Genomic DNA, 26,645 nt, shown 5'->3' with positions numbered 1-26,645 from the left:
TGGAACTAAACTCCAGGAAAAGAAAAAATTCTGAATATGCATTGCATCAGGATTAAAGACAAATTTTGAAGTTTGCTTCCAGAGAAAATGCTGGTGCATTCAAACCCTATTAATGTACAGGGGAGGGAGTGCCAAAGGACGAGAGCACTCCACAAATACAGCTGCAATTCCGTGAAGTCAGAGCAAGCAGCTCCTTGCCCACAAGATGAGGTAAGTAAGGGATGTAGTATAACAGCCCACATAACACAAACGGATCTTGCAGCTCTATCTGGGCCATGAGGCCCCAAAACTAACATTATTAAACATATCATACATATAGCTTTTGTATTCAGCTTGGATTCTATTTGTGGATTTTATTTGACAGTTCTAAATCCCGATTGTTTTGCAGTACTCTTTCTACCATCATTATTAGTAAGGGGTTGCTTTTTTCTGAGCTTCCAGTATGCAACATCACTAGCTGGTAAGGGATCACTGATGAACTCTCCATCCTGTCGTACTCAGCAGAAAGTTTTCTACTGATTTCAGAGGAGCAAGATTTTCACCCCACAGGAAATCAAGGTAAGTGGGAAATAATAGTCATTTCATCCAATTAAACAGTAAAGCTCACACGTTTTCAGGACCTCAGTCCACAGACATTTCCTTTTTCTGTCAGAAAAATACAGTTGGGAGGATATGTAACATAAAGTACAAAAAAGGTGCTGTAACACAGAGTGAGACAAGGGGGCCAAAGCTATAAATTCCTTCCATCGACATGGTAATCTGTATTTGTAAAAGGCCAATATTGAGCAGGCAGTGAAAACAGAAACGCATAACCACATCACATCATTCCACTGCCAGAAACATTCATACTAATTTCCACCATCAAACACACAGTATGATTACTTAAAGGCTTTTTTAACCAATCCTACTTATAAAAACAAAATCCTCAAGATGGTATAACTTCACATTTTCATATTCTGTAACATGAATATACATCAAATTGGCAACAATCTGTACCTTGTGTACAAGCCTCCTTCAGGGTCATTAACACGGAATCAACTCCTTGCAGTAAGTAAACACTTCTTTTTCTTGGTTTTTATGTTAAAATTTGAAAATTAATCTTGCAAGTCATTTTGAACCAGCAAAACAGGGTCGACAAAGCAAGCACTGTAGTCTGATATCTTTTATTAGGCCAACTTAGAGTTCAAAAATATGCAAGCCTCCTTGACCACACACAAGTTCATGTATGCAGAACTCCAGGCTGGACCCATAAAATGTATTAAACTACTTGCTTTGTCACTACATATATATATATATAGTATATACGTATATAATGTATATGCATACACATTTGAAAGGCTTCAGAATAAACTGTTCATTGATACAGGTTTAAAATAACAACTCTGAAGGACTTCTGTGGGTTGGCATATAATCTTGATATATATCACTGGGTTTAATAAAGAAAATTTAGCAGCACACAAAACAAATCCTGCTTCTGATTTCTAATGAGGTCTAATTCCTCTGAAAAAACTCATGACTCTTAGTAATAGCGTTAGCAACCATAGGTTCTTTGCTGCTAATAATAATAACAATGAGAATACCCAGCAAAGATATAGCACTGTGTTTCACATCAAGTGTTTTACAAGGAACAACACAGAGGGTCACTAACCTTGTAACAGCTACAATGCTTTGGGATGCTTTATGCAAGTAAAACCCGCTCTAAATGGATATGTTTCTTCTGCATAAGAATTGAAATGTTTCTAATGTTGCTATGTGTCCACAAGGTGTGTGCATAACCTGCTCACCTCTGCTTTTCCTCCCACAAGCATGGGAACAGATCACCACCCAGTTCTTCAGCAGCTCTCAGTCCACGTGACAAGCCTTCCACCCGGGGAACAGAAGGGCCGGTTGTGGAGCTACATACAAAGAACGTATCGAAGAATTACAGTGACAAAGGCAACCACTCTTCTTTCTTCAAGTTCTGGCCCCTGTGAGACTCTTTCTGGGTGTTTTGTTAGGAGTGCAGTCACACCAGTAAATGCAAGCTATTCATTGGAACAAAGGCTGAAGAATCAGTGTCCTTCAAGTCTTTGTGCTACCAGCACGAGTACTGCTTCATAAATGTGAGTATCAGTGATGGCATGGTGTCTCTACAGCCCTCAGCCTCTGGAACTCTGCCAGCACATGCTGTGGCAGTACCTTGTGCTCTAGTTGTATACGCCTTGAGATGGGTTGGTGGATCTAATTTGGTAACATCAAATGTGGCTCTGATAAAGTCTACTAACTTGTTTTGAATGAGTTTGAAGTTGATGCTGTGTCTTTTCAGATTTGATCCTGAACCACAAAGGCTGTTTGAGACCAAAGAGCATCACAGATTTGCAGAAGAGCTTTGGCTGGCTAAGGCAGTATGTTCAAGAAGGATCAACATTTTGATCCTTCTACCAGTGAACTGAGTCATGAGAAAAAATATTGGTAAGTGGATATACTGATTAATAGGAAATCTGAAACAACCTTTAGAATAAATTTAAGATGTGGCCTCAGTGTTACCCTATCCACCTGAAAATAATATGGAGGATTAGACATAAAAGCTAGAACTTTATTTATCCCTGAGCTGAGGTAATGGCTACTAAAAATGTGGATTTCATTGACAGATGATTTAGTGAACATGATGACAGATGCTCAAACATTGCTCCATTAAAGATAAAAGCAACATGCTTAAATCTCATGAGGAAGGATTTTTTCTTATTGGTAGAGAATGTATGTCAAGACCTTTAGAAACCTAGGAACCACATAATGAGAAAATAACAAAGAATCAGCACTCATAAGTGTCTGGCTGAAATTCCCACTAAATGGGCTTTGATAGATCATTTTTTCCTGACAACAGAGACACCAGAAGGATTGGCTGGATTGTAGCTCCTCACTGCAACCTATGATGAAAAATACTTCCTGTAGCCAAATGGAAAGCCAAGGAGAGGACTTTATCCCTAGAAATATGGGTTTTTGCACTTCTAGAGTGAATCTAGTCCAGAGATGTCATCTACGAACATCAACACCCTGAGGGGCAGAAGGAGGAGATACAGTATCAGACAAAAATATTGGGACACTATGTCCCTTGAAGATGAGGGTTTTATCAGTGACTGGGAAGATACTGAAGATCTAAAAACTAAAATTAGTTATGCTTTTGCTTCTGAGAGTTCAACCTCCTCTGCCTGTTACAGTGCCAGCTGCAATGCACTGGCTCAGTCGGCCCCAGTGTTTCATGTCCTCTTCTTGTTTAGCATCAATGAGGGTGACTGAAAGGCTAGCTAAGAGCTGTCCTCCCTTTCTCTGTGGGCCTCAGTGCCAGCAGACTGCTGCTACAGTACTGGTCTTCTGGAAACACTGGTCTTGGGTGCAGCTGATGACAGTGGGTGGCCTCAGCCCTCTCATTAACAGGACACTAGAGGAGAGAAACAGATACTTCTAACACGTGGTTCTTCTCATCAAAGGAAATGTCAAAAACAGGTCAGATGAATAATTCCCCAGAATTACCTACTCTTCTCCATTAACTACAAACATTACCTAAGGTGACGTGCTTAGATAGAAACATCCATATTGCAGACATCTACATTTAGATTAGAAGAATCCCATCCTAGACACCTGCATTTCAGAAGAGGAAAACATTAGTGCCTTATGGCACAGATGCACCTAGGAGGTGACGTTATCATCACAGCCTTCCACGTTACAAAGACTAACAGTTTTGCCTCCCAAGTCTTCTCTGGGCACTCACAATGACTGATAAACTGCACATTTGGAAGGAATGTGTCCTCTTTCTCCAGAGCAGAACATAGATTATGGCCACCATGTCATGCTTCTTTTACATATGGCTTAAAGCCTGGGAATTTCATAAAGCTGACCATTAAAAGAAATTGCACATATATTAACTACTATTTTATTTATTTGCCAACACACACAGAGAAACACCTACTGTAACAAAAAATATAGCAGCCATGAAGTACAGTAGTAACAAACTATCCCTAACTAATATATCCAAGCAAACACTAGGGCTGATCTACTTCTTTGCCAAGGAACCAAAAGGCAAACATTTGCAGTTTAGGGCTGCTTTTCAGCCTTGGATGGAGTCCTGTGCAGAGAAAGTATATGTTCTGTGATTTAACAGACTCAGAGAAAAATGAGCTTTTTATCTTGCTTTGTAACAAGATTCCTCCATAATATTTTCATAATTAAAAACTAGGAGTAGGCAGGTGAGAGGCAGAGCTGTTCCATGTGAACAAAGAGATGAGAAAGGAAGGCGTAATTGGGGCTCCTACTTCCAGTTGCTACTGCACAAGCTATAAAATTGCTGTAATGTCTTTCTCAGAGAGCTTTATTGTGTTATTTCATATTGTCTTCCAAGATAGAGTAGGCCTACAGACCTCCTTCGATATGTTTACACTGAATTAACATTAATGAATGATGAAGGGTGCAATGAATGTCAGCTGACCAAATGTAGATGTCTGCACAACAGCGAGATGAATTGTCTCTAAGCTCCGTTGATTGCATTGACTAGTTTGACTACACAGGGCATTTAGACACTCAACTCACATGTGGACACCTATGTTTACCCCAAAGGTAAGCATCTAAAATCTCTCTCAGGCCTCACAACTCTCACTGGCAGATAGGTGAATATTCCAGACTAGCTTAGTAATGAACTAAATTATCTTAAAATGGAGAAATGGTCTGAAAACAATAGGAGGCAATTCTACTGAGACAAGAATAAAGCTCTACACTGAAGCAGCACATGAAGGATGGGGGATGATAGGCTAAGGAGCAATTCTGAGAAAAATACCCTAGGATTATAGCTGAATAAACTGAAGATTAATCAACAGTGTCATTTCATTATGAAAAAAGCAGTCATAATATGATGGGATGTAAACTTGACAAGGCATATGAAGGAATCCTTCCATTCTCCACAGGTTACATCGCATCCAGTTTTGGGCACTGCACACCAGGAAAGATGGAAAGTAAAAGTAAAGCTGCAAGAATGGCTGGAGGTCAAGAAAAATAAGTTATTCTCAAGCCATTTCAAGTCAAGATCCAGAAGAGGTAGCAATGGGCTTAACTTGCAGCAAAAGAGATTCAGGTTACAGATCAGGCTTGGACGTATAACTTGCATATGACAAAAAGGACAGTTTTCTAAAATCATAAAACACTCGAGTGAACGACCTTGAGAGGTTCTGAAATCTCCATTCTTGGAGGTCTTGGAGGAAAGCACGTTAGTCAAATATCTGTTAAGGAGAACATAGATATATTTAATTCTGCCCTGATCAAAGGGAAGGAGTAGATGACCTCAGATCTGCTCTAGCACTGCTTTCTATAATTCTGTGATAACAGCTCATTTTAGAGATACACAAGCAAAAATATGACTTGCCTTTGACTACAACAGTGTGCCATATCCAGAATTAGGATACATTGACTTATCTCATTCTTTTAAATAACATCAGCCAGTAATATTGACCTACTCTTAAGACAAAAATGTTCTCTTTTAAATAGCCACATTTTAAAAATAGATCATAGAATCATAGAACAGTTTGGGTTGGAAGGGACCTTTAAAGATCATCTAGTCCAATCCCCCTGCCATGGGCAGGTACATCTTTCACTAGATCAGGTTGCTCAAAGCCCCGTCCAACCAGACTTTGAACACTTCCAATGATGGGGCATCCACAACTTCTCTGGGCAACCTGTTCCAGTGTCTCACCATCTTCATCATAAAAAATGTCTTCCTTACGTCCAATCTACACGTACTCTCTTTCAGTTTAAAACCATTTCCCCTTCTCCTGTCACTACAGGCCTTGGTAAAAAGTCTCTCTCCATCTTTCTTACAGGCCCCCTTTGTATACTGAAAGGCCACAATAAGGTCTCCCTGGAGCCTTATCTTCCCCAGGGTGAACAACCCCAGCTCTCTCAGCCTTTCCCCATAGGAGAGCTGTTCCAGCCCTCTGATCATTTTTGTGGCCCTCCTCTGGACCTGCTCTAACAGATCCGTGTCTGGATGCAGTACTCCAGGTGGGGTCTCACCAGAGCAGAGTAGACAGGGAAAATCACCTCCGTTGACCTGCTGGCCACGCTTCTTTTGATGCAGCCCAGGATATAGTTGGCTTTCTGGGCTGCAAGTGCACATTGCTGGCTCATGTCCAATTTTTCATCCACCAATATCCTGAAGTCCTTCTCTACAGGGCTACTCTTGCTCCATTCATCCCCCAGTCTGTATTGATATTGAAGATTGCCCCGACCCAGGTGCAGGACCTTGCACTTGGCCTTGCTGAACCTCATGAGGTGCGCATGGGCCCACTCCTCAAGTCTGTCAAGGTCCCTATGGATGGCCTCCTTTTCTTCTAGCGAATCAACTGCATTGCTCAGCTTGGTGTCATCTGAAAACTTTCTGAGGGTGCACTCAATCCCACTGTCTGTGTCGTTGATGAAGATACTAAATAGTATTGGTCCCAGTATGGACCCTTGAGGGACACCACTTTTTACTGGTTTCCACTTCGACATTGAGACATTGACTCTAATTCTCTGGGCACAGCCATCCAGCCAATTCATTATCCATCTAACAGTCCATCCATCACACCCATATCTCTACAATTTAGACGTAAGAATGTTGTAGGGGATTGTATCAAAGGACTTACAAAAGTCCAGGTAGATGACATCCATAGTTTTTCCCTTGTCCACTGATGCAATCACTCCATTGTACAAGGCCACTAAATTCATCAGGCATGATTTGCCCTTGGTGAAGCCATGTTGGCTCTCTCTAATCACCTCCCTGTCTTCCATGTGTTTTAACATACCTTCCAGGAGGATCCGCTCCATGATCTTACCAAAGCACGGAGGTGAGGCTGATTGGTCAGTAAGTTCCCAGGGTCCTCCTTTTTACCCTTTTTAAAAATGGGTGTGATGTTTCCTTTTTTCCAGTCACAGGGGACTTTGCCTGACTGCCATGACTTTTCAAATATGATAGAGAGTGGCTTGGCAACTACATCAGCCAATTCCCTCAGGATCCTGGTGTGCAGCTCTTTGGGTCCCATGGACTTATATATGTTCAGGTTCCTCAGGTGGTCTCAAACCTGATCTTCACTCACAATGGAAAGGACTTTATCCCCCCAGTCCCTGCCATGAAGTTCAGGGGCTTGGGAGATGTGGGAAAAGACATTACCATTGAAAACTGAAGAAAAAAATAGTGGAGTACCTCAGCCTTCTCCATGTCAGTTGTCACTAGTTCTCCTGTCTTTGTTTATCGGGGGGGGGGAGGGTACCTCTTGAAAATTTTTAAAAAGTGCATAATTACATTATTGTTGAATCTGCAAATACAAACTGAGGAATTTCATCATTTTAATGTATAAAAAGTAGTCTTGCATTTACAGCCACGTTAATTACTTAGTATAGTAAATATATGCATATTACGTAGCAAATAGTGATACAAAACTGTGCATGTGATTTCATGCAGTACTTTTGTATCTTTTTAAGTTGCCTGTAAATTCCTTGAAACAAAGATACCAAAGAAAACTTGAAAGAATGCAGCAGTATCGTCTCTGTCATATGTAAAGATCACTTTCATTTTCTTCAGTGACTTCCTTGCAGAATAATGTTAACACAGACCCAGAAGTATGATCTCATTCTTTGACCTTTTCAAAACAGATGGGTTGGGGGATCACCATGAAAACTGCAACTTCATAATCTTCTAACATGGTTCAGAAATGATGCCAATCATTTGCACTGAATTAAGGCAATTTTCTGACATTATATTTCAGTGACCTTGTGCCCAGGGTTGAAAAAATACCTTGTAACTTGTTCTAGATGGCCCAAGCATACACCCACCACTTCTGTGGGGTCCTAAGGCAATACTACGGAGCCTTCCAGCAAAGCAATGTTTGGGAGGAGGAGAAGTATAAACACGGCAATTAACATTTTAAAGCCGAGTGTTGTTTTACATCTGTGTGGGCTTCATCTGCCTATGCTTCTTCCTTTCTGCAATGAATTGTCTTGTTACTGTTATCTATTTCTTAGGAGTTCTTACCAAGTTTTAGAACTCAATTGAATTTCCCAATTCAGTTTCAGGACAGACGGTCTTATCTGCATCATAGAACTCCGGGGAAAAAGTCCAGTGTAAATCGTGTGTCTCATGCTCTGCATACTGCTATAGTTGGAAAAGTACAATGGCTCTTCTCTGTGCCTTGGGAAAACCCTGTTGAAAATTGTTGTTCAGCACATTAGGCTTTTATATACCAAGCCTAAAAGAGTAGTCACACATGCCACCAGACTTTAATATTCATGTCCTTATAAATTAACAAGGTCATCAGATCTATCAGATTACAATAAAATCCCCATGCCATTTTTGGCTTCTATAACCCCTCAAGTAGCAACGTAGAAGCCAGTGGCTCCAGGTCAGGCACTGTCTTCTGGAACTCCCTCAGTGACACTCACCATCCGGATCCACAGATATTGTAGCATAGACGGTTTGCTCTGTTATCAGGTCAAAGATACGCTCAGTATTTGTCTACACAAGGTGCTCTGAGAAAATTAATCTGGATCAACCAAGTCAGGTAAACTATATTGGATTTAAATTCTGAATAAGTATCTGCACAGGTGCTTAATACTGTTTAGTAAATCTGCATTAGAAATCTATTGAGATTAACTGCTATGCCTCACAGATAGGACTTTGATACCAAGAACTCTGACAGTGGCAGTTTCTTAATAGGAACTCCCTAATGTGAGCAATAAAGCCTTCCTTCTTCTTAAGATTTTTTCAGGGCTAGGAGAGGCTCTATCTAAACCTACGATTCTTAACTAGGCAACAAGAAGAATGATGGCAGTTATGAGAGAAGTTATATATCCAGCAGATAAAAAGCTCATTATTATATGTGGGGATATAATGGGAGGCATTTGGATACTGTACATTTAAATAGTGCCCTGCTGATATCAAGCTTTCCTAAAACTCAAATCAACGGGCTATTCCCAATGTGGAGATTTTGCCTCTCTTTTCATAACAATTAATAGAGACCAGAAGTGATTCGTTACGCACCTGACACAAAAAGCAAAAACTGCATAACTTAACATTAGACATCTAAAATACAGATGTCTACCTCTGACCTGTCAGATCATGCTCTACACAAATGGGTATTTCTGGGTACTCTCTAAAACAGATTAGATTAATTATATATTCAAAGTACCTACTTCTCTTCTGACTATAAAGAAGTGTGATATGACATGGCGTACACTGTACACCTCTAAAGATAAATTATATTAATGTATATCAAGTTTTCCCTAATATTTGTTTCATCTTGGCATGCCCTGCTGAGGATGATTAAGTTAATGAATGTAGGTTTCAGATCTCTGGCTGCATGCTGTATTTGCCCTGTCCCTGTGTAGGACATTTTCAGTGCATTTTCATTACACATCTGAACGAAAGTCATATTTTAATGGTTTATTTTTCTTTTGGTGTGTTCCAGAGATCCAACTCTTTTCTTTTTCTTTTGCTACAAATAGCATCTGAATGTCACTTGGCTCAAATACTAGTGTCTCAAGACACCATACTCACCTGTAGGAAAGACAGATGCAAAAAGGCTCTAGGGCAGTGCCTCATATCAGACTGCAGCCCCACTGCCCGGACTGTGACACCACATTAACCCTGACAGATGTACTTCAGCTTGTGAGCCCCACTTCTCTGGTTTGATTTCAGTCAGGTCGGTGCCTCCCCTCATAGGCAGTGCCTTCATGTTAGGCCATAGTTTGGGAACTGCTTCTCCAGGCCTCATAAAGGCTTGAATTAAGTGTATGTAGTCTTTTCTGGATAAGACTAGGTGGTGACATACTAATCTAGTTTCCTTCTGCAACAGGATAACAGATGGGAGAAGCAGGAGGTGTCGTATCTTGACTGTTTTTGACACTGACATGTATTATTCTTCTACCTAAGACAGAGAAACACAGTTTAGAGGAAACTACTACGGGATGAGTACAAACTGGCTGGGAAGTCATTCACTAGAAGCATTTATGAATGGTTAGTTATTGAAATGGAAGGATGTATAGAGTGGGATTCCCCAGGAATCTGTGCTAAATTTGGGGCTTCTCAGTATTTCCATTAACAACCTGAATGAGGGAAGATAAAATATGCTTATTCATTACTGCAGATAATCACATCCTAATAGAGGCTGCCAGCTCATGGGAAGATAGGATTGAAATTCAGATTATCTTGACAAATTGGAGAAATAGTCTTAAAAATAGGTGGCAAATCAGTAAGGACATATGCAAAGTCCTGCACTTTCACACTGCACAAATACAGGCTAGGCAAGAATCGGTAAGACAGCAGCCCTGTAAAAAGGAGCTAGGGGAGCACAACCAGGATATAATCAACTGCGCTGCTGCAATTAAAAAAAAAAAAAAGCAAACCCCATAGTTGGACACATAAAGAGTAAGACAGCCTTTAGGAGACTTGAGTTGTCTGCTCCCTCAGCAGCAGCAAGCTCTTAGCTGGAATACTGAGTCTAGGTTAAGATATGGCAAAAGAGAAAGTGGGCAGAGTTCAGAAAAGAGAGATAAGAATTGTCAGAGGTCAAAAAAAGTATGATACCTATGAAGAAAAAGCAAAAGGACTGGCACGGTTTAGTCTACAGGTGACTACAGAAAACATGCCAAGAAAAGACTTTCCAACATGAAGGATGGTTACACACTGGTATAGATTGCATGAGGCGTGTGTGAAATCTCCATCCCTGGATGTCTTCAGGAACAGGCTAGACAAATGGAAAAGACAGAGTAACAGTGGGCCATCAGGGCATAGGGAGAGGTTCGATGATCTCCGAGGTCCCTCCTAACATTATTTTCCAGGATACAGTCATTCCGCATCTTCTAAACTTTTCGTTGTGAGTAGTTGTGTTTAGAGCAATTGTGCAAAGACCAGCATTTCTCATTCAGCATCCTTGGAGCTGAATGAACCTGAGCTTTTTACTTGTTATAAATTCAGTAAGTCCGCTAGTTCTCAGAGTTCACTGCACTAAAGCTAAGGCAGTTAGACAGCCTGCTTTTATAATGCTTTCATTGAATAAATTAGCAAAGCTGCTACCTAGAGTCTACATTATTGCTCAGCACCACTTTGTTAATTTGGAATCCAGATCTGGTGACTGATTTAGGAAAACAGTTCAGCTAATCCCTAGTGAATAGAAATCCTCAGCCTAAGATTGTATGGCTCACCAGATTCCCACACGTGCAAATGCAGCAGCTGCCTTGCAAAGGGAAGTTAAAATATCAAGTACAAACTTTAGGGGGTTTTCACATGACATGCTTATTTTCCTTCCTCGGAGATCTAGGGCTCCAAAAGGAAGGAGTAGAGACAATCACAAACTTTCCCAGTAGGTGACTTTTGTAGTAAGGTGGCAAGTGCACGTATGTATTCTAGAAAGCTCTTTGAGGGCAGCAATTCTGGCAGGAGAATGTTCAGAGCTACTGTTAAAAAACCTAATTCTGCTAATTAGCCTTGTCTCGTTTTTTCAGTCAGCCGATACAATTAGCGTGCATACCCATGTGATATCAATAACCTATATATTTTAAACTGTTTCCACGTAATTGCCTTCTGCATGATAAAACACATTCAGGCAGAGTACTATGAATTGTAATTCCTCGGTGAGAGCTTCTGGGAAGGCATTCATTCTTATGGGAAGGCCCCTGTGCAGATTGCTTCCTGCCCGATACGAAGCCCTTCATTGACCCACAATCTGTTGAGCTTTGGGAGGCCACACGAGGCCCGTTCCTTCGCTCAAACTTGGCATGAGGTGGGCAAGCAGCTGATTCTCCTGCGATGTTGAGATATAGGCCAGTTGGTCAGATGTATGTTATATACTGTACCTGCTCCTGCAGTAGCCATCCAAATTTAGAAATAAATTAATAAGGGTAATGAAAAGAACTATTTTAATTATGACAACAATGAAAAGTCATTTCTTCCTCAAAATTATTATAAAGACATAATAACTGCTCTCAGATAAGTCCTTCCAAGTGGCACTGCATTAGTGAACGGTTCTAGTGCAGCTGAAACTAGTTTCTACTGAAGACAAGCACAAAAATTCCACCTACCCATACTCGTGAGAATATCCCTCAACTACAATTCTTTCTATTGTCACATTATTTACATTATGAGTCTTGAGAGCATTATGTAAGTTGCCCAGTTATATATTGATTTATATATGACCCTTATTGATTTATATATGACCCTGGATATCTCAGACGCATGCCTCCCTCTTCTCATTCTTGCTGTGCCCTCCCACCCCACTTTTTTTCACTTTCCTCCTCCCATACTCTCTTCCACTGTTTCTGAGATTTCTTCTTTTTCCTTCCAAATGAAGTTGTATGGGATTAACCTTGGACGCTCTAAGTACTTTTTCAACACACTGATGCTTCTCTCCTCAGGAGATAAGAGATTTACTTCTACAATACTCTCACCTCCTGCCTCCTGTTCAAGTACAAAATGGAACTCAGTCTCTAACAGTGCAGTGCAGGACACTAGACCAGAACAGCTGAAATCCCTTCATTAGAAGCAGGATATTCTTGTCCACAGTTACTTTCTAGTACATGTACATTTACAGATGCAAATGAGAGATCTTTGATATAATGCCTAAGAAAAAAATGAGGCTCAAAATCTAAAGCTACTCAGATACTAACCTCCTACTACCCAACAAGAAATATTTAAACAGGAGTCAGATGCCCAAGGATCCAAGATGACATTTGAGGATCCAGGCCTACTGTCCCATCTGAGCTACCCAAGCACCAAATAATTCAAGATGGACTCTCAGATGGATGAGAGTCTCATGTGGAAAACTTTGACAATCTTTCTGAACTAAACAGACTTCTGGGCAGTGAATTAGGTGTTGCTGCTCTGTTTCCTGAAATCAGTATCAGAGATAGATGATGTGTACTAGAAATGGTTGCATGTTACATGTGGAAAGCAAGCGTCTATACAAAGACGTGTTGATTATGTTAACTTAGTTACAGTTTTTGTAGTGTCACACATAGTTGAGCCACTCACTTGAGCTGTAATGAAAGGCAAGCTGCATTTACTAAAATAAGGTAACTGTTTTGTGACGAGCAAATACTTTCTGAATATCATTTTACACTAACGTGCTTTTAATAACTAACAAGATTTCCTTTTCATATAACATTTTATAATCTTTATCTGTCTTGCTTACATCCTTAGGCCATCGTGGCTATGACATGACTAGCACATTTTATAAGCATGCTACAACTCTCCATAATCACTGTAAGTCAGTATACAGAATTGCTATAATGAGTTAGATGGTTTCTGGACTCCCCAAAAATGATCCTACCCAAGTAAGCTTGTAAGCCAAGTAGGCAACATACAAACAAGAACAGGGTGTAACAGCTGATAAAAAAACAAAATTTAAAAAAATACCTCTTAAAGTGAAGAAATGCTAATCCTGAAGACACATTCTTCTCATTCAGATGTTTTCCCCAACACCCTTTTGTTTCTTTGTGGGGAAGAATGACTGCAATATAAGGAAAAAGAGACATAACTGGTACAGTACCTATAAGCTAGGTGCTACCGTATCCAGACTTCAGGGGCCTAGCCTCTAAGGTAGGATACAAAGTTCCAAATCAAGTGCTTCAATTTGCTGTGAAATACGTGAGAAAATTTGGACTCTCAGAAGAGTGACAAATATGTAGTTGCACATTAAGTCAGGTAGAGTTAGGTGATACAACAGGCCGGGCATGTGAAGCTTCCGAAATCTCATTTCTCTCTGAAGTTTGCAAACCTTGAAGCAACAACTCAAAACCAGTTTGAATTCTAGGCTGGAACCTAGGATCATCCTGGAGCACTGAGCATTGCTAGTATGAGTGAGCACTTCAGCAGGAGCAGTACTATTACATTTGCACATTGCGTATCTCCCTGGCCACAAACACACACATTTCGTTACCCAAACTACTTTCATTTCTATCTATGCAGATGTACGTTACAGATATTGAACAAAGTTTCTCTGTGCATTAGCCCTTTAGTACACTAATCATTTTGGTTACTCTTCCCTGAATTCCCTCTAGAGCACTTATTAATTTCTGAGTGAGAAGTAATATTAATTAATCTATTAAAATGAGGAAATATACATTCAGATGTATGCAGAGAAACTTTTTTTCTCTATTTACTCTTAATTTACATCTTGATGAGTCAAATCCCCGCTGTTACATTGCCAAGTCAAATAAAATTTCACCAGCGATTAAACTTGTCCTGCGGGATTGTACAAAACACACATCTTTAATGAGTTTGGTCTGCTAAATGCACACACCCAAGAAAGAACTGCATTTTATACCTCTAAGCAAAAGTAATGAAGAAAACATCTTTTCGGAGCCACCGGCATTTCAGATCGCAAATCATTTTCAATTTCAATAGATGAGTATTGATATCTTTGATATAACTACTCTATATAATAAGTCTAAATTATTTTCCGGAACCGTTGTCCCACACTCACAGATAGATAAAGGTACTCCAGCAGCTTTCAGCTTGCTTGGGAGCTCTGAAAGGCCAGAGCTGAGATGCAAACATAACTCTACTTTTAAAAAATAATTAAAAAAAAAAAAGTTCCTGGCAGTTTTTTATTTTTGTCTTTTGCCGGTTAGTTTCCAGCTAGCGGGCCCGATTCTGCCACCACAAAGGAACGGGCAGAACGAGGTCTGTGAGCGGGAGCATTTCGGGTCGGCCCCGGGCCGGAGGGGGAACGGCCGGCGGTGCCGCTCCGGGTGACCCGCCTGGGCGGCCCGGCGTCTCCAGGAGGGGAAAAAAACCCAAACCGAGGGAGGAAACCACCAGGTGTATTCGTGCAGCTGTAGAGAAGCCAGAAGGGGCTGATGTTACCAGCCGTCTTTTCGAGCTCTGGGCTAGATACTGATTTTGACGTGGAAGAGATGCGGGATGCGGACGCCGCATCACGACCGCACGGCAGCCCCCTGCTACCGGAGAGCGCGGAGAGGCGGCGGCTGGCTGTAAGGAGCCAGGCTGTAAGGGAGAGCTGCGCGGAGGGCCCGGGGCCAGCTGCCGCAGGCCGGCCTGTCCCCGCACGGCCCTTCCGCAGCGGCCGCCCAGAGGGCGAGGCGAGCCGGGCCGGGGCCGGGGCCGGGGCCGGGGCCGGGGCCGGGGCCGGGGCCGCGGGTGTCCCCGGCGCGCTCTCCGCTAGGAGCGGGGGAAGCCCAGGCCGAGGCTCAGCCCCTCCGCGGCCCGGCCCCAGGCGCGGCGGCGGTGCCGCAGGCAGCTCCCCCCCTCCCTGCCCGCCCTGCCCTGCCTCGCCTCCCTCGGCCCGGCCCCGCTGCTCGCTCCTCCTGGCGCTGCCTCCTCCCAGCCTGCCCAGCACTGCCCCAGCTGTCCCAGCACCGTCCCGGCACAGTCCCAGGATGTCCCAGCACAGTCCCAACTGTCCCAGCACTGTCCCAACTCTCCCAGCATTATCCCAGCACTGTGCCAGATGGTGCCAGGACAGTCCCAGCAGCATCCCAGGATGTCCCAGCACTATCCTAACTGTCCCAGGAAAGTCCCAGACTATCCCAGCACTGCCCCAGACTATGCCAGGACAGTCCCACCACCATCCCAGCATGTCCCAGCACTATCCTAACTGTCCCAGGACAGCCCCAGACTGTCCTAGCACTATCCTAACTGTTCCAGCGTTATCCCAGCACTGTCCCAGACTGTGCCAGGACAGTCCCAGCACCATCCCAGCACTATCCCAACTGTCCCAGGACAGCCCCAGACTGTCCCAGCACTGTCCTACCACTGTCCCAACTGTTCCAGCACTGTCCCAGACTGTGCCAAGGCAGTCCCAGCCTTCCCCAGCTTTGTCCCAGCACAGTCCCAGTACTGTCCCAGGACAGTCCCAGACTGTCCCAGCACTGTCCCAACTGTCCCAGCACTGCCCAAGCACAGTCACAGAGTGCCCCAGCGCTGTCCCAGACTTTCCCAGCAGAGTCGTAGACTGTCCCAGCGTAGTACCAGCACTGTCCCAGCTTGCCACAGCTCCTCAGCGGGTACCCATCTTCCTCCCACGTGTCGCCCGGGTTGCCTTCGGGCGAGGCTCGCCACCCGTGTACCAGTCAGGCGGCACGAAACGGAGGGACTCGGCGAGCGCACCCCTCAGTGACACTCCCAGGGCCACGGGAAAGGTTAATCTTGCCCCGGGACAGCTCATGGCCACGGCCACAGAGACACGGACGGGAAAAGGAGCCGGGGGCTCTGCCGACGGGACCCACAAGTTGCTTTGCAGCCCAGCTGTAGTGTTTGCAGAGTTACCGTGCGCAGGGAAACGCCAGCAACGCTTCAGCTCCCCCAGGCAAGCCCGAGCACGGACAAATCCGCAGCTCGGGGTGTCAAGTTTGCAGAAAATGGCTGAACACAAATTTCTTTAGCATTTTCTTCCCGGGAAAAAAAAATAATAAGCTGAACCCGGGAGATAAATGACTGTCTGGTGGTAAATACTGACCAGCAGCAGCAGCTGGAGACGAATCGCCACACTGCCAGCATTTTAACTGCAGCGTTTAGAGGAGAGGGGGAGACAAGCGAGATCTCCGGGCTGCCGCAACTGCCTGCACGCCCGCCCGCTGGTTTCGAGTGTCTGCGAGAAAAAGATAAGAGGCTGGTGCAGAGGAACAATTAAAAAAAAACAAAACAAAACAAAACAAAAAAACAACCCCAAACCAAACCAACGAAGAAGCACTAATGACTTGAAAGTAGTTGCAGCCCTGCAGAACCGCTGGTCCCGGCTGGGGAGCGCAGCGCAGGTGGCAGCGGGAGGCGGTGCAGCGCCCGGCGGTCCCGCTCCCGCTGCCCGGCTCAGGGCGGCCAAGGCGGCACGGGGGGAGCGGGGGAAAACGAATATACCGGCCGCAGGGAGACCTCGCTGCCGGGAGGCTCGCCCGCTGCCCCGCGGGGAGACCTGCGGGCGATGGGGACGGCGCCTCGGCCGTACCCACGGACCACGGGACGGGCGGCGGCTAAGGGAGGGCTGCCCTGCGCTCCAAGGGCGATCGACAAGGAAAGTCTGAAATTCCCCCAAACACACGCGTCCTGGGTTCAGCGGAGCGGGAGGGAAACGGCTGTCATTAACCACCAGGTCCTGAAAGTTTTTTCTTGCTTTTCAGGCAGTCAGAAGTCACTTTTCGAGGCGGTGTCATTGTCGTTTACTGTCTTTACGTATTTTCAATACACCGGAAAGTTTCCATCCGAGCAATTTGAACATTTTACAGTAACTACTCATTTTGCCGGAAGCCAAAACTAGCCTGGGAAGCAGATCTGCCGCGGGCTGCCAGCGGCTCTCCACCCCGCTTCGCCTGACCAAGCACCGAGTGTAGGCACGGCTTCGGTGCCGGGACCCCCCCCCCGGCACCCGGCCCCTCCACTGGGAACCTCCCTGGGAGCAGCATCGGGCCCCCGGGGAGCTCGGGGGCTTCCCCGGGCGAGTAAATACCCAAGAAGTAACCATCTCAAGTCCAAAAGGCGGTTACACTTGAAAAAACAACCAGTTGTTGCTGCTTTTTTACAGCGATATTCCAGGCTTTTTCGACTCTGAACTGTTTTGCCTAATTGCACCGTTTGACCTTCTGCTAAAAGGAGGTCATTCTTCGCTTCTTTCTATCTGCTAAAGAACTCCTTATGTGCCGGGAGAAATAAAAGTACCAGCAGACACCCAAGGTGCCGAGTATTTGCATTCGGTATTTTGAACGACGAGATTTAAAACCGCTTAATTTAATTATGCCAAATAGGAAGACAACGTAGGCGTCTGTAGAGCTCAAACTACCTGAATTTACACCCAAATCTACGCGAAGTTTGACAAGAGATGAAACCGGTAGCCCCGGTGCCACTGGGGCGGGAGAGGGACGGGGGGGGACATAAAAATATGGGCTTGGAAACATCTCCGAGGAAAAGGGTGTCCGAAAACAGGGCGCTCAGAAACCTGACATCGAGGGGATGAGCTACATGTCGAGCCTGGCGGGAAAGGCAGCCGTCACACAGAGATTTAGTTATTATCAGCCAAATCTTTGGACTGGGGAACGAAAAGGGGAGAGATATTTAACACTTGCGGCTGGAGAGAAGCGAGCTCCCCGTGCCCCCGGCCGCCCCTCTCCGGCCAGGGGCGGCTCGGGGGCCACGGGGGGCATTTCTGAAATGACACCCCCTGTTCTCGGCCACAGCTCTGAAATAATTAAAGTTTAAAAAAGAAATTTAAAAAAAAGAGAAAAGGAAAAAAAAAAAAAAACAGGAAAAGACAAGTCGTCGCTGGGACACCGCTATCCAAACCCAGGTTACTGTAGTTCTTTCGCTAAGGGCTGTCATTATTTGCTGTATATATCCTCCCGCCAGTCACTCGTTTTAAAGCCTCCACTAATTTACACAGAACAAAGACACTTTCCAGCTACGCTAGGAAAGAAAAGGAATTTAAAAAAAAAAAAAAACAACCCAACAAAACTCGGCTTAATTAAAAATAACGATTTTGTTCTTGGACAGCTACCAGTTCTTTGCTCTTACCGTCCCGGGGCTTTCGTTTAACCTCGGTAACACCCTGAAAGGCTACAATCATTTGGCATACGTTGCATCGTACCTTTTGAGTCCTGCAATACAGAGCAGCGCCGAGCTGACCGCAGGCTGCTCAGCCAAGCTAGTTTGTTCGGTAAAAGAAACGTGGTGAGGCGCACGGGGTTAATTAAATCTTGCAGAGATCCAGTTGGCATAAGCAAAAATCATCCAGTTTTTAACAACCTGGTCGCACACGCTGGATATAGAGAACGACGTCTGAAAAAATAATTACGAAATTACGCAGCTCTAGATACACACACACAAAAAGTTTCCAGACCGAAAGAAAAAAAAAAAAGCCCCAAAATCTCGGTAGAAGCGACTCGTGTTAAATGCGGCTGCTGATCCCTCAGCTTCGCTTGACGCGCAGATCACGTCCGTTCCCTCCACAGGTTTTCCAAAATCTCGCTTGTCGAGCCCATTCTGTGGGCTTGACGGCACGGAGGGCGATTCGGGTGGAACGGAGGGGGCTCCGCCGCCCGCCCTCGACCCCCTGCGGGGCTGCCCAAGCCCCCTGGAGCCGCCTGGGCGAGGGGCCGGGGGGGTCGGCAGCCGCCGGGCTGCCCCGCGGAGCGGGGGGGCTGCGGCGGGGGAAGCCGCGGCGGGGCTCCCGGAGAGCTCCCGAGCAAAGCGCCGAGGAAGAGAGCGGGACGCCGGAGTCGCTCCCGCTTCGCTGGAAGCGGAGACGCACCGTGTCAGCCCCGGCACGGCCAAAACCCTTCTCGCCCCCTCCTCCCTCGCACCCCTCTCCTCCCCGGCTATCTCTCTTTTTTTTTTTTTTTTTTTCTCCTCCCTAAGCACAAATGCCTTCTCCCCTGCCTCTGACATTTGGGGCTTGTGAGCGAGGAGAGCTCTGAGGTGGCGGTTACCACCGCTCTCTTTCCGTGACACCACGGGGGAATTTTGGAGGTTCTCTGAAAAAATCAGGCAGGCGACGGCGTTGACTTTATTTGGCGATGGTTGGCAGCGCCCGCCTAGCGCAGAGCCGGAGGTGGCTGCGCGACCGTGGCTCAGCCCCACGGTGAGGCAGCGTGGAGGTCCCCCCGTGTCCAGCTGCAAACTCCTGTCAAACGGGGCTTGGAGAGGTGCCATTTCCCCATCGAGAAACAACCCTTCCCCCACCCCCAAAATCACAGCCGGCGTTTCCCTGTCCCCCCCTTAGGGGCACGGGGAGCTGCTTTCGATCGCTATCTCCAAATTTCGCTGGTTTCTTAAGAAGGGAGACTGAAATATCACCACTGCAGGAAACGCACGGCTGCTAAAAGTTGTTACTAAAGAGCATCAAACCAACTCCCCACCGCTGCAGTGAAAGTTTCTTTTTTAACAATAAAGGAAAGGAAATAGGATTCGATTTCTCCGTCCCATTTTGAGATGCGGCGAGTTGCCGAACTTGGCCAATAAAATCCTAAAAGTTTGCAAAAAGATACCAGTCATAATGATAATAATACCAAAAGCAGCGCTCGGAGCGGTGTGCAAACCCGGTAAACGCCTGACCGGCAAACCCAGGCGTTTGGAGCTGAGTTTTGTCGTTTCACTTTGGCTCCTAGTGTCACCGGCGTGTCCACACACACGACGTGAGAATTTAGGGGGGGCAAGGGAGAGGCAGCAAGCGCTTCTTTCCAAAAGGCGGAGTTTTTTTGAGGTCATTTCGTCTCGACTTTTTCGTCATTTTGAATATAAAAAGAAAGCTGACCGGCTGATTTTCCCAGTCCGTCGCCCGGCTGGGGTGATGAGGTAGCTTCGCGCACAGATTACTTTAATCAAGCTGTTAAGATGTTAATCCAGATGTTTAATCAAGAACATTCGTGGTTCTTCCCCCGATGCCGACCCTGCGTTTCATAAGAGGTCGGTGTAACTGTCCGAGCTCGCTGCAAACTGGATTAAACTCTGAGTCTGGGGAATGTGGACATTTGGAGCTTAATCGTTGCTGCTTTTATGTTACATTACAGAAGGAATACGGAAAGCTGTTTGGTAAGCTTTTGAGAGGAACTTCAGAGTTTCCTTGTCTATCTTAAGAGCAAAGCAGTGTGCAACACGTAGTAACTTTTCCCTATAAGGCATATATTGCCCAGTGCAGGAAACAATCGGTATCACTTCGGAAAATAAAGTACAGCTCTCAAAAACTTGGGAAAAACCCCCTTGTCCTCCACTTAAATTACCCCTCCCCTCACAAACCAGCCGGTAAACCACCACCGAAGCAGGCACGCTGCTCTGTCCGCAAACCTGAAAAAAAAAAAAAAAAAACAAAACCAAAAACCCAAAAAAAAAACCCCAACCAACCCAAAACGCGGAGGCATTCCTGACGGCAGAAGCGAAACGGTCTCGATGCAGGCGAGTTTATTCGTAAGCCCGGGGAGCAGCGAGCCCGGGGGGCGGCTCCGCCCGCGGGGTGCGCGGCGGCGGCGGGAGCGCGGACGGACCCGCCGGGGCTGCGGCTGCTGACTCAGAAAAGCAATGTAGGTCATAACCAGTTTCCTTAAGTTACCTAAGTTCGAACAATTCAGCTTTTCTTTAGACTTCCCCAGTGCTGTTGCAACACTGCTGAACGCCGTGGCTGCTGCCGAAGTTCAGCCCCGGCTCTGCGCGACCGGGCGGAGCGGGCGTCCCGCTCCTCGGCACTCGCACGTTTCACCTCTCGCTTCCGTCTTCCCTCGCCCATTTCCACCACAACGCCACTTCTTAGATTTTTGTTTATTTTACTCTTTCGTCTCAGGGGCGTGTTTCAAAAGAAAACTGTGCCAGCGCGTCACGCTCCCATTTTCTTCTAAATTTTCAGAGAAGAAGCAAGCGAATTGCCTGCCTACTCTCTGTTCCGTTCGGTTCTTCCCAGGAAGGCTTATTCACGGGTCGTAGTTTGGATCTATTCTTTATTGCCACTCCTTACTACTTCCCACCACCAGTCAATTTTTACACCATCAGTTCAGGGCTGCTAAAAGAGTTCGCTTTTGCCACATGGGTTTTGTACGCAAAAGACGATCCGTCTTTTGAGTGACAGTGAACACTCTCCCTCTTCGAACTAGGTAATTTTCGTTATTTTCTCCCCCCCCCCCCCTTCATTCTTTCCTTTTTTTTTCTTTTTTTTTTACCCATAGCAGAGCGGGAAAAGAGCAGCCGCAGTCCCCACGGAGGATGAGCAAGCGTCGCGATCTGCCGCAAGAGCAGCGAAGTGGGACGCAGACCTCGCTGCGAGGCGCCAAGTTGTAGAGGAGAGGAAAGCCCGGGATCAGGGGACGCTTCAAGAAAGGAACCACACTAACGGACTTTATTTTATTCACTCGCAGCTTTCCCCGGCCATCACCTGCCCTCCCCGCTCCCCCGCAAGCAGGGGCCGTTCGTGGGCTGGGGCGGGGCGGGAGGGGGAGATTTCCAAGGGACTCGCACTCTCCCCCAGAACATCACCATCGGGAAGGCATCCGTTGTCACGAAGCATAACTAAGAGGGGAAATCATCCGCCCATGGATTTCACGAAAGCGAGGAGCGGGGAAAAAAATCCAAACCTCGCCCTATTCGACGGCTGTATTTCTGCTGGGCGCACGCATCGTCCGCGTGTCCATCACGGGTGTTTTTAGGGCGATCACACAACCGCTGTCACGGTCACGCACGCCTCCAGCCTTCCTCCTTCCCTCCAGCTCCTCTCTAACCCCGTGGTGACACCCCGCCGGCCTTGGTGCTAGCAAGCGAGGATTTCCCCGTCTAAACAGAGCAGGTTTTGCCAACGGAGCAGGAGTCCCGTGAATGTTTCCCCGAGCACATTACAAGCAGCTCCACGGAGCCCCGAGGCCGGAGCCCGGAGCGCCCGGCAGGCTCGGGCAAGCCCGGTCCCGGCCTCCGCCCGCCTGGGGCACGGCGGCTCTGCCTCCCGGGGCGGGAAGGGCGAGCCCTCGCTCTCCAAAGAAAAAAAAAAAAACCCGAGTTGAAAGCAAAAAAAAAAAAAAAAAAAAAAAGACGCCTTTTTGGTTTTTTTGAGGCTCGCTACCCTGCCCCGTCCCCGCCGGCGGAAAGCTCCCCCCGTCCCGCGGCACCCGAGGGCGGTGGCCGGGGTGACCGTGGGCGCTCAGGACGGGGAAGGAAACGGGGGGTAGGCAAAGCTCGGCACCCGTTTGGGAACACGTTCCCCAGCGTTGGCGGCGGTGGAAGGCCCTCCTCTGGTGTTTGCAGTTTTCTTTGTTTACATTCAGTTTAGAAACATTGGCCTTCGGCCAGAAAAGCGCCGGTTCCCCCCACCACCACCCCCCCTCCGTTCCTTCTCGGGTGGCGGAAGAGAAGAGACTTTTAACTTTCACGACCCCCGAGGTCTTCCAACGTTTTCCCCTCGGCTCCCCAAATTAACCCTTCGGCCACCTCGGAAAGAAAACGGGGCTGCACTATGCGTGTGCACCTGCCCTCGGAGCTTTCAACCGAGGGATCGCAACAGGTTTTACCGGGGGATGGAGGAACAGCGGGGGGGGGGGGGGGGGCGGGTGGACGTGGAGGATTACCGGCGAGGCGAGGCGCGCCGAACCGAGCGGCGGGGCCCCGGGGCCCCGCCGCTCGGTTCGGCGCGCCTCGCCTCGCCGCCCGCGGGGCGGTGCTGTGCGGCGGCAGCGGCGGCGGCAGCCGGGCGGGGAAGCAGCGCGGTTCTCCCCGCCGCCGCACCGCCCGGTTCTCCCCCCTCCCCGTGTTCGGGGAGGCTGCGGCGGCGGGTGGGGAGAGCGCTGAGGTCGCTTGTATGCACCGGGCTTGTATATGTGTGTGTCCGTGTGTCCCCTCGCTCCTCCACCCCGATATCTTCCTCCACACACACCCCCCCCCGCCTCGGCGAGGAGTAAGTGCCACCGCTCCGCCTTCTCCTTTTCGCAATGTTGACGCAATCTATAAATAGTGGAACAAAAGGACCAACTTCCTCGCAGCTTTGCTGAAACTGCACAAAAAAGGCAACCGGGGGGGCGGGGGGGGACGGACACACGGTTATTTTTTGATTTTATTTTTCTCCGGTTAAAAGGCGAATCCTCCCCCTCCCCCCCCCCCCTGCTACTGGAAGATTATTTATATTTTTTTTTTCCTCGCTGTCTCCTATGCTGGCAACGTCCTGCGAGTGGCTATTTTGCTTTTGCACCGAGAGAAGGGCTTTCCCCCTCCCTCCTCTTCTGACAGTAAGTGCTATTTAACTACTGCCTTTTCTACGGAGGGAGGGGGGGGCTGCCTGCTCGCCTACCTGCCTGCTGCCCCAGAGCGCGGGCAGGAGGGACCCGGCGCTCCGGGGACGGGGGGGTTTGGAGGTGCCCAGTGCGGTGGGGGGGTAAGCGCTACGGAGCGAGCGGGGATGCGCGCACGGGGGACAGGGCGTGGGGGACTCGTGGATTTGGGGCGGGCGGGCGGGGGGGAGGGGGGGGGCAACCGGTGAAATAAGGTGATCGGGAGAGGGGCCGGTTGCCGCTGCCCGCCGAACAAAAGCTGAGGCTGGTATTAAACGGGCTTTTGTTAGGGGGAAGTGTGTGTGTGCGTGTGCGTGGGCGCGGGGAGGGGGACACCCCGCCCGCAGCAAGTTGCCGTGCGGCGGAGGGCACCTTAGACTTGTTTACCGCTCGGCGCGGCGCTCACCGGCGTGTTTACCCTGCACACAGGACGCGGGGCTCCCTCCCCTCCGCTTCCCCCCCCCCTCCCCAAAACCCTTCCCTCCTCCGCGCCCCGGGGGGGGGGGGGGGATGAGCGGAGCGGGGTTTAAAGGGGGGGGTGCGCGGTCAGGAGATGCTGATACGATCACGCGTAAAACAACCCCCCCCCCTCCCCTTTGCCAGTCGGATCGGTGCAAGCGCAGGCAGTTACTGGCCGGAGGGAGAATTACATCATCCCCTGCTCCAGTGATGCTACCTTTCGTGCCGCTACCATGCGCGCAGGGAAACAAGCGGGGGCGCGCCTCCCCCCCCCCCCCCGGCTCGGGCGCAAGCCCGAGCCGGGGGGGGGGGGAGGCGCGCCCCCGCGTCACTCACACACACACACGCCCGCCCGAGTGTTTACAGCGCTCACACAGGCGTATTGTGACGTCGCCTGAGTGACAGCCCGCCGCGCCAACGGGGGGGGGGCGCGGCCCCCGACGCCAAGGCAGAACACGGGCGCCCCGCCCGCCTTCCCCCCCCCCCCCCTCCACGCCGCGCGGGGACCGGGGCCGTGAGCGGTTCTGCGTGGGGGGGGGGGAGCCGAGCCCAAGACGGAATACTTCAAAAGTTAAATCAAACTTACACGCTCTAGTATCGGGGTGGTTTACATGACGCCGGTTCATTTGTTCGTGACGTTTTATGACGTCTTAAGAGCACCCTAGACGCTGGAGGAGCGATTTCTTGTGAGCGTGGGCCATCTGTGAAGCTAAACCGCTGCCTCGGGTCTTGCGCGGCCCCTCGGGAGCGGGCTGGGGGGCGAGGGGCCGGTCGGCCGGGGAACTCGCTCCTGACCGGGTTTGGCAGCGGGAAGACGTGAGCGTGGAAGCTGTCACAGCCGTGGCCTTGCGCACTTCATTGTCCAGAGGGGACAAGAAAAAGCTGATTTTTTTTTTTTTTTTTAAACGGGAAATAGATTTAAGCACCAAGGACAAAATCTAAATTTCACACGTCGTATGCTTTCCCCAGTGTTACCAGTGTCATGTTATAGGGTTAGAAACTTGTTGCAATATGCTACTGGGCCGGGGAGAAAGTGGGGGGTTTTTACTCAGTCTGTGAAAAATATTGAAGTAGTACTTACCCACTGCAAAGTCAATAAATCCGTATCACACTAAAAACAACAAAAAGTGTTTTACAAACTGATACTTGTCGAGAATTGTTTGCCAGAATGCGGCAGTGTAAAATTATTACTAAAACATCAGCATTTACTCACTGTAAAATTCCAGTAACGTGAAGCCCTGTTTAGTAGTACACAGTTTTTAATGTGTTAATGGTTTGGGTTTCTTCAAAGTGTATCACTTTTTGAAGTCTGGGTGTTTCTATTTGTGCAGAAAATAGACTGAGAAGCTTTGAGCTCCTACTGTTACAAAAGTTAAAAGGAAACAAAGTTGAGCTGCTAAGTCGGCAGTCTGGAATGAGTCAATAGTATCTCCTTTGTCCTGCTAGCTTTCTCTGCCGTGGTGTATCTTTGCTCTATTTCCTCTGCACAAGCAAATGAGCATTTCTACCCTCAGTATATTTAATAGACTTTATAGGTCTCCTGGCTTCTAAACGTTCTGACCCACCAGTAAAATTCAAATGCATCTGCCTTTCCAGGCTGCATACAGCAGTTGTGACCATCAATGACAGTACTTCTTTAACCATGTAGATACTTACACATTTTCCATTATCTATAATTAATGGGGCAAATTATTCTTGCTTTGTGAGCCTTCAGAAGGGAACAAATATGCCTTTTTAAAGTATTCCATCATCTCTTGTTTTTACAAAAAAAAAAAAAAAAAGATTGGGACGGAGACACGAAGGAGATGTAAATAACTCCCCCCCTCCCCGTTTACTGGGGGATTCCCTGGGAGTCTCAGAGGGCAAGGAGGTAACATAGCTGGCTTTTACAACAGGATCACAGGTCCTGACACAGGGTCACAGCGAATCTATGCTTGGCTAGCCCTGTGCTCCAGTTTTGTTTAGCTGGTAGCTAGTCCCTTGAGGGATCAATGTCAACTTAAGCATGCTAACTTCTACAAGCAACGGGTTGGCCAGTGACCGAGAGCTGTAACTGGCTCCTGGAGGGCTCCCTAGTTCTGCTGCACTTGGAGCTCGAGTGCTGCTGCCAGGCAGGCTGCTTCTGCGGCTCTGGAGCTTGTCACAGAAAGAAATCAAAGCGGCAACAGTATAAAGCAAACCCCAACACTGTCCGTTTTCTGAAAACAAAAGGTGGGTAGATGTATTAGGCGGATTGGAAAAGCGGCTTGGGTAGGGATGTGGTTTATAGACCGCGGCAGAAACTGGAGCCAACTCCCATCACTGTGAGCTAAGTTTCTGTGTACCTCAAACCCACTTTGCTCTCAAATTCTGGCCTTGGGATTGGTATTAGTCATTCTGCAGATCTGTCATGCTCCCAGAGATGATAAACAAATGTTAATTCAATACCCCACATGTAAAGGTATTAGTGTTCA

At 47.5% G+C, this 26,645-nt stretch overlaps 2 long non-coding RNA genes across 10 annotated transcripts in view; one reads left to right on the top strand and one right to left on the bottom strand.

The window, feature by feature from the left end:
* LOC142403687 (uncharacterized) overlaps positions 1 to 26,645 on the bottom strand; it is an 83,630-nt gene that overhangs the window by 13,846 nt on the left and 43,139 nt on the right. For 3 of the 4 annotated variants that reach the window (XR_012773677.1, XR_012773678.1, XR_012773680.1), the window contains 2 exons: positions 25,274 to 25,303; positions 13,409 to 13,502 (listed from right to left, as the gene is read on the bottom strand). This is a non-coding gene — a long non-coding RNA (uncharacterized LOC142403687). Of the gene's footprint in view, positions 1 to 9,459; positions 9,924 to 13,408; positions 13,503 to 25,273; positions 25,304 to 26,645 lie in introns of those variants that run through there. The other variant, XR_012773679.1, reaches the window with a different exon arrangement.
* LOC142403672 (uncharacterized) overlaps positions 23,152 to 26,645 on the top strand; it is an 80,276-nt gene continuing 76,782 nt past the window's right edge. For all 6 annotated transcript variants that reach the window (XR_012773667.1, XR_012773668.1, XR_012773670.1 and 3 more), the window contains exon 1: positions 23,152 to 23,691. This is a non-coding gene — a long non-coding RNA (uncharacterized LOC142403672). The remainder of the gene's footprint in view (positions 23,692 to 26,645) is intronic.

Source organism: Mycteria americana, chromosome 1 (assembly GCF_035582795.1).
Source record: "Mycteria americana isolate JAX WOST 10 ecotype Jacksonville Zoo and Gardens chromosome 1, USCA_MyAme_1.0, whole genome shotgun sequence".
Lineage (NCBI taxonomy): Eukaryota > Metazoa > Chordata > Aves > Ciconiiformes > Ciconiidae > Mycteria > Mycteria americana.
Note: the sequence above shows the minus strand (reverse complement) of the source record. Positions and strands in the feature narration are given on the sequence as shown.